Below are 6,244 nucleotides of genomic sequence, written 5' to 3' on the forward strand. Positions count from 1 at the left end.
CTCCCAAGAAGTTCTTTCTTTTTAGCCATTAAGATGGGCTCAGCAGTTTTAATGATGCACTCGCAAGAAATAGTATTTGAAGCAAAAGAGAGCATCAAGAGGCAAATTCAAAACACATTTAAGTCTAACATGCTTCCTATGCATAGGAATCTTGTAAATAAACAAGTTCATGAAGAGCAAAGTAACAAGCATAGGAAGATAAAACAAGTGTAGCTTGAAAAATTTCAGCACATAGAGAGGTGTTTTAGTAACATAAAAATTTTTACAACCATATTTTCCTCTCTCATAATAACTTTCAGTAGCATCATGAGCAAACTCAACAATATAACTATCAAATGAAACATTCTTATCATGAGTCTCATGCATAAAATTATTACTCTCCACATAGGCATAGTCAATTTTATTAGTTGTAGTGGGAGCAAATTCAACAAAGTAGCTATCATTATTATTCTCATCATCAAATATAGGAGGCATATTGTAATCATAATCAAATTCACTCTCCATAGTAGGTGGCACCAAAAGACCACTATCATTATAATCATCATAAATAGGAGGCAAAGTATCATCAAAGAAAATTTTCTCCTCAATGCTTGGGGGACTAAAAATATCATGAAAACCAGCTTCCCCAAGCTTAGAACTTTCTATATCATTGTCAACAATGGTGTTCAAAGCGTTCATACTAATATTACTACCAGCATGCAAAGAAGATTTCATAGGTTTTTTAATTTTCGCATCAAACAATCCATGTTTTAAATCAGGAAATAGAATAAGAAGCTCACTCTTGTACATTATGCCAAACTAGTGTAAACAAGAAACAACAAGATGCAATTGCAGGATCTAAAGGAAATAGCTTTGAGCACACACACAACGGCGCCGGAAAAATACTTTACCCGAGACCGTAGTATGAGAGCCTTTTACCTTTCCTCCCCGGCAACGGCGCCGGAAAAGTGCTTGATGTCTACGGGAGCTTCTATTCTTGTAGACAGGTGTTGGGCCTCCAAGAGCAGAGGTTTGTAGAACAGCAGCAAGTTTCCCTTAAGTGGATACCCAAGGTTTATCGAACTCGGGGAGGAAGAGGTCAAAGATATCCCTCTCATGCAACCCTGCAACCACAAAGCAAGAAGTCTCTTGTGTCCCCAACACACCTAATAGGTGCACTAGTTCGGCGAAGAGATAGTGAAATACAGGTGGTATGAATAAGTATGAGCAGTAGCAACGGTGCCAGAAAAGTGCTTGGCGTGTAGTTGATGGTGGTGGTATTGCAGCAGTAGTAACGCGATAGAAACAAGTAAACAAACAAGTAGTAACTCAGCGAGTATTAGGAACAAGGCCTAGGGATTACACTTTCACTAGTGGACACTCTCAACATTGATCACATAACAGAACGGATAAATGCATACTCTACACTTTTGTTGGATGATGAACACATTGCGTAGGATTACACGAACCCTCAATGCCGGAGTTAACAAGCTCCACAATAATGCTCATGTTTTAGTAACCTTTAGTGTAAGATAGATCAACAGACTAAACCAAGTACTAGCATAGCATGCACACTCGTCACCTTCATGCATATGTAGGAGGAATAGATCACATCAATATTATCATAGCAATAGTTAACTCCACAATCTACAAGAGATCATGATCATAGCATAAACCAAGTACTAACACGGTGCACGCACTCGTCACCTTTGCACACATGCAGGAGGAATAAACTACTTTAATAACAAATCACTAGAGTAGCACATGGATAAATTGTGATACAACATGCTGCAATCTTAAAGAGATATAAATAAGCACCTCACTATGCCATTCAATGAGTAAGTATTCTGTGAAATCTAGCCTAAGAGACCCACACGGTGCACACACTCGTCACCTTTACACACGTGGGACGAGGAGTCTCCGGAGATCACATAAGTAAAACCCACTTGACTAGCATAATGACATCTAGATTACAAGCATCATCATATGAATCTCAATCATGTAAGGCAGCTCATGAGATTATTGTATTGAACTACATAGGAGAGAGATGAACCACATAGCTACCGGTACAGCCCCGAGCCTCGATGGAGAACTACTCCCTCCTCATGGGAGCAGCAGCGGTGATGAAGATGGCGGTGGAGATGGCAGCGGTGTCGATGGAGAAGCCTTCCGGGGGCACTTCCCCGCTCCGGCAGGGTGCCGGAACAGAGATCCTGTCCCCCAGATCTTGGCTTCGCGATGGCGGCGGCTCGGCAGGTTTACGTGGGTTTCGTCAATTCGTATCGGGTTTTCTGATCCAGGGGCTTCTTATAGGCGAAGAGGCGGCGCAGGGGGTCACCGGGGTGCCCTCACCACCGAGTGGCGCGGCCGGGCCTGGCCCGCGCCCGAGTGTGGTGTGGGGCCCCCCGGCCCATCTCCGGCAGCTCTCGAGTGTTCCGGATGGTTCCGGGAAAAATAGGAACCCGGGCGTTGATTTCGTCCGATTCCGAGAATATTTCGTTACTAGGATTTCTGAAACCAAAAACAGCGGAAAACGAGAACCGGCACTTCGGCATCTTGTTAATAGGTTAGTTCCGAGAAAATGCACGAATATGACATAAAGTGTGCATAAAACATGTAGATAACATCAATAATGTGGCATGGAACACAAGAAATTATCGATACGTTGGAGACGTATCATGGGTCTCTTAGGCTATATTTCACAGAATACTTATTCACTGTTATGAATGGCATAGTGAAGTGCTTATTTATATCTCTTTATGATTGCAATGTGTTTTGTATCACAATATATCCGTGTGCTACTCTAGTGATGTTATTAAAGTAGTTTATTCCTCCCGCACGGTGTAATGGTGACGAGTGTGTGCATCGTGTAGTACTTGGCGTAGGCTATGATTGTGATCTCTTGTAGATTATGAAGTTAACTATTGCTATGATAGTATTGATGTGATCTATTCCTCCTTTCGTAGTGTGAAGGTGACGAGTGTGCATGCTATGTTAGTACTTGGTTTGGTTATGTTGATCTGTTATGCACTCTAAGGTTATTTAAATATGAACATTGAATATTGTGGAGCTTGTTAACTCCGGCATTGAGGGTTCGTGTAATCCTACACAGTTAGTGGTGTTCATCATCCAACAAGAGGGTGTAGAGTCTAGCATCTATCTATTTATTCTGTTATGTGATCAATGTTGAGAGTGTCCACTAGTGAAAGTATGATCCCTAGGCCTTGTTCCTAAATATTGCTATCGCTGTTTGTTTACTGTTTTACTGCATCTATACTTCCTGCAATATTACCACCATCAACCACACACCAGTCCTGGACAGCAAAGCACTTTTCTGGTGTCGTTGCTACTGCTCGCATTTATTCATACCACCTGTATTTCACTATCTCTTCGCCGAACTAGTGCACCTATTAGGTGTGTTGGGGACACAAGAGACTTCTTGCTTTGTGGTTGCGGGGTTGCATGAGAGGGATATCTTTGACCTCTTCCTCCCCGAGTTCGATAAACCTTGGGTGATCCACTTAAGGGAAACTTGATGTTGTTCTACAAACCTCTCGCTCTTGGAGGCCCAACACTGTCTACAAGAATAGAAGCACCCGTAGACATCAAGCACTTTTCCGGCGCCGTTGCCGGGAGATCAAGACACGCTGCAAGGGGAGTCTCCACAATCCAATCTCTTTACTTTGTTTTTGTCTTGCTTTATTTTATTTACTTTCTTGTTTGCTGCATTATATCAAAACACAAAAAAATTAGTTGCTAGCTTTACTTTATTTACTTGTCTTGCACTCTATATCAAAAACACAAAAAAATTAGTTACTTGCATTTATTTTATCTAGTTTGCTTTATTTACTACTGCTAAAATGGGTACTCCTGAAAATACTAAGTTGTGTGACTTCACAACCACAAATAATAATGATTTCTTATGCACACCTATTGCTCCACCTGCTACTACAGCAGAATTCTTTGAAATTAAACCTGCTTTACTGAATCTTGTTATGAGAGAACAATTTTCTGGTGTTAGTTCTGATGATGCTGCTACCCATCTCAATAATTTTGTTGAATTGTGTGAAATGCAAAAGTATAAAGATGTAGATGGTGACATTATAAAATTAAAATTGTTTCCTTTCTCATTAAGAGGAAGAGCTAAAGATTGGTTGCTATCTCTCGCCTAGAAATAGTATTGATTCTTGGACTAAATGCAAGGATGCTTTTATTGGTAGATATTATCCTCCCGCTAAAATTATATCTTTGAGGAGTAGCATAATGAATTTTAAACAATTGGATAATGAGCATGTTGCACAAGCTTGGGAAAGAATGAAATCTTTGGTTAAAAATTGCCCAACCCATGGACTGACTACTTGGATGATCATCCAAACCTTTTATGCAGGACTGAACTTTTCTTCGCGGAACCTATTGGATTCAGCTGCTGGAGGTACCTTTATGTCCATTACTTTGGGGGCGGCAACAAAGCTTCTTGATGATATGATGACAAATTACTCTGAATGGCACACGGAAAGAGCTCCACAAGGTAAGAAGGTAAATTCTGTCGAAGAAACCTCTTCCTTGAGTGATAAGATTGATGCTATTATGTCTATGCTTGTGAATGATAGGACTAATGTTGATCCTAATAATGTTCCGTTAGCTTCATTGGTTGCCCAAGAAGAACATGTTGATGTAAACTTCATTAAAAATAATAATTTCAACAACAATGCTTATCGGAACAATTCTAGTAACAACTATAGGCCATATCCTTATAATAATGGTAATAATTATGGTAATTCTTATGGGAATTCTTACAACAATAATAGGAGTGTACCCTCTGGTCTTGAAGCCATGCTTAAAGAATTTTTTAGTACACAAACTGCTTTTAACAAATCTGTTGAGGAAAAGCTCAATAAAATTGATATTCTCGCTTCTAAGGTTGATAGTCTTGCCTCTGATGTTGATCTTTTAAAATTGAAAGTTATGCCTAATAAGGATATTGAAAATAAGATTGTTACTACAGCAAATGCCATCCAAGTTCGAATTAATGAGAATATTAGATTGATGGCCGAATTGCATGCTAGGTGGGAAAGAAAAGAAAATGAAAAACTAGCTAAAGAGAATAATGTAGCTAAAGTTCGGACTATTACCACCACTAGTAATGTTAATGATTCACATGTTGCTGCACCTCCTACTATCAATGGTAAAATAATTGGTGTTGGCAATGTTACTACTCCTAGTGCAAAGCGTGCAAAATTGCCTGAAACTGCTAAAACTGCTAAAACTGCTGAAATTGATAAAACTGCTGAAATTTTTTAAAATATTGGGGATAATGATCCATTGCTGTAGATTATAATGGTTTGGATTTTGATGATTGCCACATCTCTGAAGTTATAAAGTTCTTGCAAAAGCTTGCTAAAAGTCCCAACGCTAGTGCTATAAATTTGGCCTTTACAAAACATATTACAAATGCTCTCATAAAAGCTAGAGAGGAGAAACTAAAACTTGAAACTTCTATTCCTAGAAAGTTAGAAGATGGTTGGGAGCCTATCATTAAGACGAGGGTCAATGATTTTGATTGTAATGCTTTATGTGATCTTGGTGCAAGTATTTACGTTATGCCTAAGAAAATTTATGATATGCTTGACTTGCCACCATTGAAAAATTGTTATTTGGATGTTAATCTTGTTGATAATGCTATAAAGAAACCTTTGGGGAGGATTGATAATGTTCGTATTATGGTTAACAATAACCTTGTCCCCGTTGATTTTGTTGTCTTGGATATTGAATGCAATGCATCTTGTCCCATTATATTGGGAAGACCTTTTCTTCGAACTGTTGGTGCTATCATTGATATGAAGGAAGATAATATTAAATATCAATTTCCTCTCAAGAAAGGTATGGAACACTTCCCTAGAAAGAGAATGAAGTTACCTTTTGATTCTATTATTAGAACAAATTATGATGTTGATACTTCGTCTCTTGATAATACTTGATACACACTTTCTGCGCCTAGCTGAAAGGCGTTAAAGAAAAGCGCTTATGGGAGACAACCCATGTTTTTACTACAGTACTTTTATTTTATATTTGAGTCTTGGAAGTTGTTACTACTGTAGCAACCTCTCCTTATATCAGTTTGTGCATTGTTGTGCCAAGTAAAGTCTTTGATAGTAAAGCCAATACTAGATTTGGATTACTGCGCAGAAACAGATTTCTTTGCTGTCACGAATCTGGGCCTAATTCTCTGTAGGTAACTCAGAAAATTATGCCAATTTACGTCAGT

The sequence above is a fragment of the Lolium rigidum genome, chromosome 4, assembly GCF_022539505.1.
Source record: "Lolium rigidum isolate FL_2022 chromosome 4, APGP_CSIRO_Lrig_0.1, whole genome shotgun sequence".
NCBI classification, from domain to species: Eukaryota; Viridiplantae; Streptophyta; class Magnoliopsida; order Poales; family Poaceae; genus Lolium; species Lolium rigidum.